At 40.6% G+C, this 14,357-nt stretch overlaps 1 protein-coding gene across 10 annotated transcripts in view; it reads left to right on the forward strand.

The window, feature by feature from the left end:
* The window catches only part of ZMIZ1 (zinc finger MIZ-type containing 1), a 363,277-nt gene that overhangs the window by 135,107 nt on the left and 213,813 nt on the right, over positions 1-14,357 (forward strand). Inside the window, exons 4-5 of one of the 10 annotated variants that reach the window (XM_030030045.2) lie at positions 6,414-6,559; positions 7,495-7,616. The exons of 8 other annotated variants lie outside the window; for them this stretch is intronic. The gene's annotated coding sequence lies outside the window, so the exon portion shown is untranslated. The remainder of the gene's footprint in view (positions 1-6,413; positions 6,560-7,494; positions 7,617-14,357) is intronic. One more of the 10 variants, XM_030030046.2, reaches the window with a different exon arrangement.

A 14,357-nucleotide genomic window follows, 5' to 3' on the forward strand; every position in this document is an offset into this window, starting at 1 on the left:
ACACATGGCTGTGCCCTTTCAGTGCTCAAAGTGGTTGAGGTAAAAAACAACAGTTTGCTTAACTGAAGAGTTTGTTTTCCTCTAGCGTAGAATATGGGCCAGGTTCCCATGTGGTAATTCCTGTTTTCTTCTTGCTGCACTCCATGTGATGAAGAGTCTCAGGGGCAAGAGGTGAGTTTGGCTGCTGTGGAGCAGTGCTCCAAAGGAGTGCTGAGGGTACTGGAAATAATTTTTACATGTCTTCTTTCCAAAAATAGCCCTAACTTCTTATTAGGGAGTGGTGCAGGACTCATATTTGTAGAGAAGCACTGGCTATGTGAATGGGAGAACTGCCTTACTTCGCAGACCTGCTGCCGTAGGAGGTTGTGGAGACAGATCAGGAGGTTAAACACAGCTATGGACAACAGGTCCATGAACAGACAGCAAAGGGAGCATATGTTCCCACTAACATCTAACTGTGGATACTGGGGAGTAAAGGCAATGAACTACAAATAATGGCTGGGCTCACGTAACCTGCCTGTATAGTATCTTCAGCTGTCATCCTTGGAGAGGGAATACTGAGCTAGATGGATGACTGGATTAACCCAGTATGGCATGTCTTCTGTTCCTACTGCACTCAGGTATATAACAATACTTAAAAGTATTATTCAGACTGTATTTTAAGTTACATCAAGAACAGCAGAGGCATAGGGTATTCTTCGGTCTTCTACTTTTTTTTTTTACATGAGAAAAGACTAAACTTTTATGTTAATTTTTTTGTGGCTTTTAGAGATATCGCCTACTTTCACAGAGGATAAAGTTTCAGTTTAGATTTTGAGGACTGGATGTTGCTTTGGTTGTCACTAGCTTTTGTTTTAAAACGTACAGCAGGAAGCCAGTTCTGCCCCACCATTTCTGTTGGGTGTCCTTTCAAGTTAAAGGCAGTGGGCTTTCCTGAAAAATGTCTGTAGACAAAGAACTCTCCAGAGTGGGTCTCTACTGATCTGTGCAGTTAGTAATTACTCCTATGAACTGTCATTTTAAAGTAAAAATAGAAAATGTAAAATATTGATTACATATGCCAGTACAAGAAATGTACATCTGTATACTTGCTCTCCAGAAGCTTGTAGATAAAAATAAATTTAATTCACATTTTTCCTTCTAATGTGGCACAACAAGTAATAGTTTTGCTCTTGAGGAAGTATGTATGAACCCATAAGGCTATGAGCTTGTGGAGAGAGCTTTATTCCAGCTATATCGTTAAATGAAGTAACATTGGAAATCTTCTGGGACTCCTTTTCCTAAATAAGGGACATGTGCTTGTTATCATGGCACAGCGGTGAGCAATACCATGAAGTTCAGGATGGGAGAGATCTTTGTTGTTTATCAAATGCATATTGTACACCAGGTATTTACTGTAGTCTATACACACTAGAAATAGTCGCCTGGCACTTAACGTTACTGTGCCGCTTGTACTGCCTTTTCAATGTATTTGCTGAGGCTGCAACGCTTTTTTGCACGAAGGTTTAGATAATTCAGCATCTGCCTTTCTCAACTGAAATAATTGTGCTGCTCTCACTGGTGGTACACAGCTAAAGCCTGTTTTCCTCCCAGCTCATTGAAGGCAAACATCCGGAGTACAGGCTTCACTGTCCTTGGCCATTGCATCCATTGTGACTTTTTGGATGCAATCAGTTTGAACCATTGCCAGCTATGGTTTTGGTCCAGAAATTTGTCAAACCAACTTGTGCCTCTAGCTTCTTATAAGGACTGGTCAGGGAGATAGGAAGGTTGTAGGACAATCCACATTATCTTATGAGATGATGTGTATATAATAAGCTCTGAATAATTACACAATAAAGTAATCATCCAGCAAATTATTATGTTCCTCAGTAGGGAACCTCAATAATAGGTCTGGCATAAACAGAACTTTTCTTTTAATAGCCATTGTCAAAGGGCTTTAAGTATTAGCAGTGTTTAGCTGAAGTTGAACTGATAGCAAGTTCACTTTCCACTTCTTTGTAGAATGAAAATTCGTTGCTCAGAATGAACCTTAATGATGAATTAAAGGTATTTTAGAAATAGGGTCTGTTGTGGAGTTTCCTTTCAATGTTTATTCCCTTCCTCCACAGTGTGGTGCAGGATTGTAGATATTAGTCTCAAATTATGCCTTATTAAAGATTCTAAGTAACCAGTAACTACTCTGGTTCTTAAGCTGATAACATTATGGGTTCATTCACACAACCGGGGAATTGACCAAATTTGCTCGTTTCGTTGCATAAAGGTAGTGGGACTTCTGCAAAGAGTTTAGTGGATTGGATTCAGTTTTGATATTGGTCAAGAATATACCTGTGACAACATGCAGCATTTGTGGGAAGGTTTTGCCTTTGTCTTCTGTAGCTGGTAAATTTATTTCCTGGGGATAAATACAAGCAAAACCAATTTACTACTTGTAACATGAATGTACTATGCAAGCTACCAGAATTGTAATATTCTCTGATGGAGATGCTGTTCTTTGCAGTATGTCTGCTTTCTTACTTTTGCAAGCCTGCAGTTGATTTTTTTTTTTTTTTTTTTTTTTTGGCAATGTGCATACACGCACAAAGCATATTATCAACCTGAAGCTTCAGGCTAAATGTGTGAGCCCAGGTGTCATATTTTTAATGCCCTTTGCATGAAATGTGAAATAATTGCCCAAGTGTAGAAACTGTACGTATGTTTATGAAACGTGAAGTACAGGCACAGTCTGTGATTTCAAGTGTCTTATGAAATTGTACGTGTGGTAAGGCCACACTGTCTTCAAAGCAAACTTTTCATTTTCTTGAACTTTGGACTTGTCAATCTTCAAAAACGGAGTGAATGACAGAATACCTTAAATACCTCCGTGTGTGTTTATATTTAGTAGGTGTAAAACCACTTACACTGAGCTAACTTAGTGCAAAGGAAAAACATCTGCTGAATTAATTTTCATGAATTAGATGGTTCTCCTAAGTTTCTGTGTTGTGAAACGGTGGCCTCCCAGCCAAGAGGGGAAGAAACATACGGGTATAGCGATCTGTTAAATAAATGAAGCAAGTGAATCGTGGGTAAAAAACCATGAGTGAAAAAGAGATAATGAGGGAGAGCAAAAAGCGCTCATATGCAAAGAACAGTGGATGGTGCCTACCTCTCCATCATGGTCCCAAACCCCTAGAAGAATCAAAGGCATTGTTCTTACTGGAGAGACTGAAAGAAGGTAGACTTCAAAAAATAGCTTTGGGTCAAAAAGGAGGGAGGAGAGGGAGATAGTATAGTCACTGAGATGAGTAACTTCAGATAATGTTTGAGTGTCTGAGATGTCATTGAGAGAACTGCTGCTTATGAAGAGGCCTGCCTTAGCTTATATTTTCAATATAAAGCTACATGAAATCAATACCTGAAATAGGCTGCTCCGGGTGCAGGTTGTCATTATACCCTATTTACTAGTCTCCGTTGATCCTCTTTTTCCATGTGCGTGATGCTAGGACTTCTGAGGCCACGTGCCTTGGTTGTCTTGTGGCAGTAAGCCAAGCCATTCTATAAATCCTTCCTTATGAATTATGGAGGAAAAAACCTGTCCCATTCCTTAACTGGTTAAGACTTTTAGGAGGACAGTAAAGGCTTTTGTGTAATTTAACCCTTGTACTTGTCCTCAACTGTGTCCTCACTTACAAAGCTATAAATTGGCATGAATGCTGAATGTACGCTCTAATCCTTATCACCACTGTATCACCTTGAAGTCATGACTGAACTTTTTTTTGTAATGTATGGATACAAGAGATGTCAAGTCAAACTGCACAGAAAACTGAAGTCAAAACAAGTTTTTCTAATAGAAAAAGTTGTTTTGACTAAAACTTTAGGAAGGAACTATGGCAATATCAATATTGCTGCAAATATTTACACTGTTTCTCTGAACCTTACCAATTTTCTTGCCCTAGGAATAACGGCTGAGTGAGAGCCTGGGTAACTTATAAGAAATGCATATCCTAGAGGTAAATGTCAGTATGACAGCTCTTGGGACTAGATGTTATGTAAGGATTTTTTTTTTTTTTTTTTTTTTTTTTTTTTGGTTGTTGTTGTTGTTGTTGTAGAACATGACCAGCTAGAAAACATGTATTTCTACCTGTGCCTTACTATTACACTGTTCAACTCCGATCTGCAAAGCCCCTAGTGGGAGTAAAAGAGTAATTTGATTTCTATGCCATTATTTTTGGCTCCCTCAGGTCTGTCTGCCAGAAAGAGTGCTAGTGTGGTGGCACCAAGTCTAGTTGGTGACCAGTAACTAGCAGTGTACCCCTGGGTTCAATACTGGCTCCAATACTGGTCAGCATCTCCATTAGCGATGTGGATGATGGAGCAGAGTGTACCCTCAGCAAGCTTACAGATGACACAAAATGGGGAGGAGTGGCTGATAACACCAGAGGGTCGTGCTGCCATCCAGAAAAGGACCTAGACAGGCTGGAGAAATGAGCTGACAGGAACCTGATGAAGTTCAGCAAAGGGAAAAGCAAAGTCTCTCAGCTGGGGAGAGGAGCAGCCCCAGGCACCAGTATTTGCTGGGGGCCAGCCAGCCGGAAAGCAGCTTGGCAGAAGAGGACTTGGGGGTCCTGCCGGACACCAAGTTAAACATGAGCCTGCAATGTGCCCTTGCTGCAAAGAAGGCTAACGGTATCCTGGGCTGCATCAGGCAGCGCATTGTCAGCAGGTCGCGGGAGGTGATCCTTCTCCTCCGCTCAGCACTGGTGAGGCCACGCTCGGGAGCGCTGTCTCCAGTGCTGGGCTCCTCAGTACGAGGATGGATGTGCTGGAGAAAGTCCAACAAAGGGCCACAAAGATGATTAAGGGACTGGAGCAGCTCACATATGAGGAAAGGCTGAGAGAGCTGGAGCTGTTCGGCCTGGAGAAGAGAAGGCTCAGGAGGATCTCATAGATGTATACAGATATCTGAAGGGACAGTGCAAAGATGAAGGCAGGCTCTGTTCAGTGGTGCCCGGTGACAGGACAAGAGGCAGGGGGCACAAACCTCAAACATTCTGTGATTCCGTAACTCTGGTCATGTTTTCAGTGAGGTGGTTTCTCATGCACCAGGACCTAGACTGAGGTACGCAACTGATTTTTGTGTTAGCTAGGTATGGTTTTTAGTGAACTTGGACGTGGTAATTTCAAAGATTACCACAGAATGAAGTCTGAGGGAAATTGCATAGTGAGCATCACAAGGCCAATACCTTTGCTGTGAGATAAGGTACCCTTGTAGGTAGTGTGGCCTGAAGAGTGGGGATTGGGTGGTAAGTTGTGAAGCTTTGTAGCAGCAGAAATGGTTTCGTGTTGCTGAAAGTCCTTTCCTATATGCATTAAAAATAAAAGCGATGGCGGGCTTAATCTCAGACACGTGTACAAGTGTTTTGACTAGATACTCTCTGGATTTAGAAACAGGGTAGGATCTAATATGCCAAGGAGGAAGGGTTTATTTAATTTTTTTAAAAAAAGTTTTTACAGGTTGAGTCCCTGATAATCTTAGCAGCAGATACCTGCAGTTAGATTTTGAGGAAGTAAGTGTGTTCTGCAGGCGTCTCAATATTTTACCTATAGTTTCCAAAAAAATTAAAAAAAAGTGAGGCATAATGCTATCGAATGAGATACAAGAGTCTGAAAACCCCCGCTCAATAAACTGATATGTTCTTCAGGAAATTGATGATATATCAAAAGCTGTTTCTTCAGATAGCAATCACTGGCTTAGCTGCCCAAAATGGATGTGAAATTCGAACACTGAGAGAAGGCTGTGTCTGCTTATAATGGTGCTGGTTTTGTGTACAGAGTTCTGGGCTTATCTTGAAAAGGATTCTGACACAAAACAAAACCAATGAAAACTGTTTCAGCCAGCAGTACTTTCTTCTGACCTTAAGCATTTCTTGGTTTATGTGTATGAGATTAATTCAAAGACTATTTGGTGTTTTCTTTCTTTTTTTTTTTTTTTTTTAAATGAGCAAACACACTGGATGAAAACAGGTCCTGCAATTAAAAGATGTATATATATATTTAAACTGAAGCATATTCTCCCATACAGGAATGAAACTATGAATGTATGTCTGTCTTTTAAATCTTTGTGTACAGGGCATAGAAGGTTACATCTGTGGTGGTGGCGATGTTTTTTTCTTTCAGAATAGCTGAATGTTTTCTTCAATTAATCTTTTTTTTGTGGCTAATCTGGAAGTCTTTGCCACCACTGTGGAAGTGAAGCAGTGTCCACTGGACCAACTGGTATCTTCCATTTAAGTCTGTAGTAGAAGGAACAGCAAGACACACATGACCCATTTATTGTTTGTGTGTAATAGATTGTATGTCTTGAAAATGACCATTCATAAATTACTTCTGTTAAACTAGAAGTCACTGTTGTAAAGCGTGCTCTTCGTTCACAGGAATGCTTGCGGAGGGAGGCCTGTTGCTGTCCCATTCGGTGGGGCACTAGAGCCCCAGAGGTCAGCTGTGGGCACTGGGCTGCTGAACCTGGGACATCCACTGGGAAACATGAGAAAGCTTTGGAGTGACGTTCAAGTTTTGAGATGTGCGTAGATGTTGTTTGGTCAGTCAGTGTATTTGTGTTTTTCAGCCCTGTCGAGATGCTCTTTATATTTAGTGTGGTGAGTAGCATAAATGGGCATTGCTTGCCTGCATTGAGCCACTGCCTAGGTGACCAAATACGCAAGTGAGCTGATTTTTGCACTGAGTAGTTTTTTAACAAACTGGCATAATTCCTGCTAGTTCCACTTTTTGTATCTATCTAAGAAAATGAGTGATCTTTAGTGTTTGCAGATGATGTCTTGGAGTCATTAATTATTTATCTTCGTGACTGCATGTGTGTGAGAAGGGGCTTGGTTATCCCCATTTTACAGGAGACAGACAGGGCATGAATTGACTTGTAGACTGTGCCTGCGCTATCGTAGAGTGCTCCTTAGAATGACTCTGCCTTAAAGCTTTTCAAAAGCTGCAAGGAAGGGTGTTCTCATTATGCTATGCTTTATTTTTAGAGGATTCAAGAGCAAACTGCTGCAATCACCAGACTGGAAGGAATATTGCCTTTGCTTACTTTTTGTTTAATCTCTAAAAGTCCTTATCAAAAATTGTTAGTGTTTCAAAGTCTCATAATGGTTTAAGAGTCTTGTGTCTACTGAAGGAAACCCAAACCAGCTCAATTGTTTCTTTTGAGGGCAAGGTGCAGTGTGTTGTTTGTGCAGCCAGCCTTGGCAATGCCTTCCCCTCCCCAACTTCTTTGTCCCCCTTCTTCCCTTCCCCCGCCTCCCCAATTATTTTTCCAGAGACCTTGGCTTGCTGCTTCTGGGGCAGCAGCAGCAGCTGCTAGTGCTGTCCTGTAATTCTTCCATCTCGGTCACAGGGGACTGGAAGGGAAAAGACGGTCTGTCTCAGCAGCAGTCCACCAGCTGCCGCTACAATCTATAATGCGTAAATTTGCAAAATATAGCTTTTAATTTTGCTTTGCAGACAGAATGAAAAACTAGAGTGCACCACCACTGCCATCATTGATTGATTAATAGAAATTTATGCTCCCTGCTCCCCGGTTCAGGCTCGGACAAAAAGTACTTGGAAGTGGCTAAAAATAAAAGGTAAGAATCCTGACAGACTTTCACACTGACGCAGTAATTAACAATACAATGTTGTGTATGTATGCTTGAGAATACGCTCTAGATAAAAGCCGTTGAGTAACACAAAAACATTCTACTAAATTATAAAATTATGCTTAGGGTCATAATACTTTCTGAAGTACATGGATAAGCAGGGCTTCTTTGTTACAGTGTCAGTGAATGAGGGAGTTCCACAGATTCTGGCGTGAGTAGTTTTCCTGAAAATGTATATTGAAACATATTTTTGGTTTTGAGGCTTTTTTTGAGGGAGAGAGAAGGGAGGATGAAGGCGAACAGGCAGCGTAGTTACTGTTCTTTCTCTGCTGTCTGTGAAGTTAGAGTAGCAAGTACTGCTTGTTTTGTGTCCAGTCATACACGTTGAGTAAGGAAATAGCACATAGAAAAAGTAAGCAATCCCCAAACTGCCATTAGAAATGGATTTGTAACCTCTTCAGTGTGTATTTATGAATGACGAATCTTTTTGTTGGACCATTCAAGAACCACCAGCCAAAACATGGCTGGAATTTGTGAAAGAGCTTGTCCGCACTGAATAGTTTGACTCAGTGGGTAGTTCAGAAGACTTGAACTATAAAACACTATTCATCCATAAAAATAATTCATGTGGTTGTGGCGCACACTGTTGGCCAAAGAAAGATTGTTGTGTGTATAGCTGAGAGAAGTAATTTTACCACAAGTCAATTTTGCAGCTGATGTCCCTAGAGACCCTGTTGCCATCTTTGTTTTTCTTTAAACGGTCTGGAGTCCTTTGTCGTGGATGTTGCATGGGAACTGTAGTGCATGAAGGCTAGCACAGAAACTTTTGTATGCCAAGTCCTTATGGGGACCATGAGATGGTCTGTGTCCAGGCTGCCTTGCTGGTGGAAGAACTCGTGGCAGCTGGCTATCTGCTTTCCTCAGTTGGTTTCACTGGGGGCAAGGGACTTGGAGACGCCAGCTGCCACGTTGGCATGCCTGCTTGGGTTGTGCGCGAGGGACATTAGCAGTGGTGTCAGTTGCAGACTGCTGCCCTCCAGCATGTGCTACAGAGTAAATCCAAATGTGGAGCAATCACAGATCGCATTTTGACCATGTGTCCACACTTTAACTTTTCTGCTGAACATCCGCAAGTATACTAGCATGCAAGTTGTACTTTTTTGCTAGTAATTAGAATATGCTGGGTCCAAACCAAAGCTTCAGATGCAAATTTGTCTGGATTTGGGAGAGAGCAGATCCAGACCTTACCTTTGTGGAACAAGCTAACTCTACCGGTAAAGGCACAGTGTAGCCTAGTACCCATCCCCAGAATCACCATTTCTGTCCATCTTATGTGATACTAATGTCAGCAATCTTATGTGAAAGCATAAGCATACCCTAATCTCACATGACATACTACTTTCAATAAATGCATTGTACTGACATGCTGGCAGAACTAAACTAAATCTAGATGTGTCTTTGGGACTCCAAAGAAAAATAAAATAGTTTAAAGAATCAACAAAGCATACTGCATGGATGGTGTGTGCACATTATCTTAAATTTGTTGGAATTTTTTAGCATGTGAAAAATACAGCCTCGAGGGTACACCATGCCTTCCAGCTCCAGGGCAAATATAGTAAGAAGAAAGTATATAGTGACCCATTATTCAGGCACTTGGGAGGTAAGAGAAAGGAAGAGGAGTGTTTTGCCCTGAAGTCCTTCCTCATTATTTTTTTTTTTTTAAATAAACATGGTATGCTCAAATATTTTATATAACAGTGGTGTTCAGTGGGTCTCACTTAATTGGGCAGAGAAGTCAGCGAAGCACACACACTTTGTGTAGTTTGAATGCAGTGTTTTGAGTACGCTACCCACTCGCTCGTAGGGAGGGGATAGAAATTCAACAACAGAGGCTGTTCTCAAGTAAACCAGCAGAATTCTTGGAAATACTACTTTAGCCAAACTTTACAATATTGCATATTACTAGTTTTTCAAAGTATCAGAATTGACTATCGAAAACAATTTGAGATTTAGACCTTAAAGAAAGACTGTTAAACTGTGTTTTAAAACTTCAGTGGTAGCAAACCAGATTGAAGCTTGCTAACTTCTGACTAGGTGGCAACAAAGGCCTCTAGGACTTGCAGTGAAGTTGCTAAGAAAGCAAGCTTCCTTTTCCAATATGTATTTTCATTTGCCTTTCTATTGTGGTAAAGGCATCTACCATATGCCAGTGTTTTCTGAGCTATGCACTGAATTTTTTTGAAGATTACTGAATTAGCTTTTTCTTGACTTTTCCTTCCCTTCAAAATTAGTATCTTTTATTGTAACATTAGACCAGTCAAACTCCCGAGCACAGCTTCTTCCCTACAGAGATGGTTATCTTGGCACTACAAACAAGACCCTTAGTAGATACTGATACTTACAGCACAGGCTGTTTTCCATCCAGTCTGCAAGGACTGATTTTTAGTGAGAACAGCAGCATTAAATTCTGAATGAGAACCAATCTTTCCTCATTTCTTCCCCTGCGGGGATTTGATCATTCTCTGCGGCTTCCTGCTTAGACATTGTATGCAGGGGATACCACTTTGGGGGCAAAGCTAACCTGGGAATAGCTGAAGGAGTGGTTTTGAGGGAATACTCTTGAAATTTTCAAGCAGCTGCAGTCTCACTGCGTATCTCCCATGTAACTGTTTACATCGAAGTTAGAAGGTGGCTCTTACCATTGTGTCCTGTCTATGAATCTTGGCTATGCAGTAAACCTATAGTCTAGCCTGTAGATCCATTCTGGTGCTTAGAATAAAACATTTGGAAAAAAAACCCGAGAGGAAATTGATCTTAGAAGACGATGTTTCAGAAAAGGGACCTAAAAGCACACTGCAATCTCCCTGAAAGAATATGGTATCTAGACAATGGGAAACTTAATTTCTTAATTCCTCAGCCACAAAACTCCATGGTAGTCAGACCTCTTAAAAATCCGTAGTCCCCCAAACCTTTTCAAGGGAGGGAGAAAGAAAGAGGCAGAAAAAAATACAAGTTCTAAGCTTGCCCAACATGTCACTTGGGATATCATCACTTCTGTTTGTCCTTTGTAAACACAATGCTAGATCAGGAGCCAGAGGATAATCTTTCGCTCTAAATTGTTTTCCTGTAATATCTGAGGCTGCACAGTATAAAATCAAGAGTGGAGAAGGCTATCCTGAGTCTCTCGCTTTGCCTGCTGATACAAGCATGATTTCATTATACAGACATTTGCTCCATTAATTGTGATTATTCCTAATCCTCCATTTTGCTTAATGGCAAAACATTTCACTGGAGGAAAAAAATTAGATTAAAGTAAAGACTTTTAGACAGTAAAGGCTACTAATTGAAACCTGCAAGGGATACCCCCATCATGGAAATTCAAAATTACAAAAGTTATTACTGAGATAACTGGAGAAGTGATACCTGAAAATCCTCAAACATATACTTTGGATTAAGTTTTTGCATGGTTTAATTCAGTAATTTTTTTCTTGCTCTGTAAACATAAGAGCATAGCTTTAGTAAACGTGCACACATGTATGTGTTTGTACAGCATGCATTTTTTTGTCTTCTGATGGAAAGTAGAGGTTTTGGTTGTGCATGTGTGCCCATGTGGACCTCTAAAAGGAGATAAATCACAGATGGGGGTGCTATAATGTTTTGGTTGTTTCGCTCTGCTTTTCCTTGTGGTTTTTTTAGGGCCTGTCTTCTCCTGCAGTAACCTGGCATTGAGGTCTTGGAATAAAATATTTTTCCCTGTGCAAAGCTTGGGGAAGGGGGCTGGGGTGGGCGTGTTTGTTTTTTCCTCCACAGGCTCTGGTATACAGCAATGTAGAGGTCTTGTAGTTTTTATTCTCTTGAGGTTGGTAATACTTTAACCAAAGGAAAGGAAAAGGAAACCAAAGGAAAACTGAGGCGTATGAAGGTTTCCCTACCCCCTCTCCCTCCCACAGCTCCTTTCCTGTATGATAAACCCCCGGCTCGCAAGCACAGTTCACAGATGGGTGTTGAGTGCATAAAAATATGAATGTTGATGCTTATCTGAGAAGGTCAGCCACATCGTGTGCCTTCACTGAGTGTCTGTACAGTGGTAGGACAACACTTTATAAATGGATTTTGAGGTTGCGTAGCATTTGTTAAGGCTTTTGAAAGGAAGAAAATAATATTCTAGAAGACAAGACACCACCACCCCCCCACCCCCCCCCCACCCCCCCCAAATATTTGCCAACAATTCCTGTTGCTTTCAGGAGTTTAAACCTATATAGTTCTGGATCTTTTGAGTTATTTTTCGGTTTCTTGATTTAACACATTTTTGGATGCATAGCGTAGCATGTAGGTTGTATGTGTCATTAAGGAACCCCAGTAAAATACAAATTCATAGGGTTAAAATTACTTTCCCTGAAATGATCTATTTTCTGTGCATTTTCTGTTCTGCGTCTCCCTCCATTCCCCCACGCTCAAGTCCATTAGGCATAAGTCGGATTAGCTCAGTGGCTCTTATCAGACCTCTTTTTCCTGTTACCCCCAGATAAATTTATGCGACTTAGAGTGAACTCCAGGCATAACCTTATTCCTGCTGGGGACAGGAGCTGCATTTGCTGAAGCTCTGTGTTGGTGAATAGTACCCCACTGTGCTCTATATGGGAAAGTGTGTGGGTGGCAATTTACATGGTAAACAAAGGCAGGCAGGGAAGGAAGATAGTTAAGCTTATGTTTCTTCATGCTTTAGATCTCCTTAAAATGTGTCTGTTGAAAATTAGCAGCAACAAATATCACAAAAGCAAGATCAGTGTATATTTTGCTACTTTTAAATATCAATCTTTAAGTAAAAGGATTTTTACCTATGTTTGTTGTGAAATTAAATTTATGATGTAAAATTAAATCTGTTAATATAATTTGTCCTGATTTTGTGATAATAGCAAATAAAGACTGTATCTGCAACTATTCCCTTTAAAGAGAAATGGAAACCTTTTATTTCATCAGCAAAATAGGCTCATAGTCATCTGTAGGATCATCCCCCAGCTCCTGCCGCCCTAAACAGGTTCTTTGCTTGTTTGTCATCAAAGGTGTAGGGAGGCAATGTGAATTAGATGGCAGGGGACTAGAGAGAGTGTCAGGAAGTATTGACATCCTTATTTGTGCTGTGTATCTACTATGTGACCTTGGACAAGTCTCTTCACCTATGCCATATCCTGTTATTAGATTATAAATCTCTGCTGGGAGAATGCTTGTCGCGGTTTGCTTTTGTATCTGGCAAAGGGTCTTATAGATATTATTGTAAAACAAATAACAGAAATAAGGCTAGCAAGTTTTTTTTCTGGAACACTAGCCTTCGATGGAGATAAGGATTTCTTTTTAACCTTGCTCTCCTGCTCTGGTGCCCAATTTAGCTGCAAAAAGGTTCCTTCACTCTGTTGCCTTCCTAGTCTGATTCTTGCCAGCAACGTGCCCCCCCCCCCCCTTGAAATTTGCTATTTATTCAGATAAATAAATGTTGTGAGTGACTGTGTAGCCCTTGAAAAGTTTTGGAAATGCGTTCTAAAATACAAAAACCAGCATGTGATTATTTGCAATATTTTGTCCTAGATTAAACTAGGATTTTTCTGTGGCATTGGTGTATAAATTGTGTATTTAAGTTACGGTCACAATATATGCTTCCTCAGGGGAAGGCTTGTCATTCAGAAGCCGATCAATGTGATAACTGTTACCTACGTACATGCTAACAAGCAAGCTCATGCTGCTTCAGGGAAGTAACTGGCTTATTCCATGTGATGAAACTCTTGTTCCAGTTCACCTCTTGTTTTGAACTGATACCCTTCATGCTTGTGTTGATACTGGAAAGGAACTTCACATGGGAGACTCTCCTTTCCAGTTCACTGACTTGCATCCAGGCCACTTGCTGACGCTGCTGCGCAGAGAAGCTGCTGGTCCGTGTGGAAGGAGAGCTTGTTGTGTAACGCAGCGTGTCACAAGGGTTTTGCAAGTGCCGTTGGCTGCAGACTGAGCTCTTTCCCTATGCTGAGTTTGATTAGCAGTGCGGTTGATTTGTGGGAATTCAGCTCTGTCTTTTGCGGGGTTTAATATTAGAAATTTCATGGATTTGCGTGTCATTGGAAGGAAAACCTTACTTGCTTCTGATTGCAACTCTGTCAGCTTTTCTCTGGAAAAGCTTACAAATGTGGAGGGGCAGATTTCGATCCCCCCACGCTGTTTAAGGACTTCTGGGGTTTTGGGGGTTTGGTTTTTTGTTTGGGTTTTTTGGGTTTTGTTTGTTTTTTTTTTTTTTTTTAGAAGACTATTTTTGGGTTTGGGTTGGGGTTTTTTTTGTTGCTGTTTTTGCTTTTATGGCATTCAGGACACTGGAATTATGTTTTTCAAGGTTTTTGCTACAAACACACTACCAAATTTTAAAAAGAGAGAGAAATAAGATTTCCAGGTGATAGTCACTTAATTCTAGGACTTGACTCTTTAATTACAAAATAACACTTTAATTCAAAATAACATAAGAAAGATTACTTTTTAATTGTTTTATAATGTCAGAAGGGATAAATATGTCAGTCTAATCTATGCTCCTGCATAGAGCCAAGAGTCTCCTTTCCAATAATATTTCTGTCAAGCTGTTTAATTTGTTGAAGCTTTTAAAAGATGTCATGTGATGCAGTAATTTAAACAGTAAAAAATTAAGACAGTAGAAAGAGAAGATACGTGACATGAATGCAACGTAACGTGCAT

Source organism: Aquila chrysaetos, chromosome 11, assembly GCF_900496995.4.
Source record: "Aquila chrysaetos chrysaetos chromosome 11, bAquChr1.4, whole genome shotgun sequence".
Classification (NCBI taxonomy): domain Eukaryota; kingdom Metazoa; phylum Chordata; class Aves; order Accipitriformes; family Accipitridae; genus Aquila; species Aquila chrysaetos.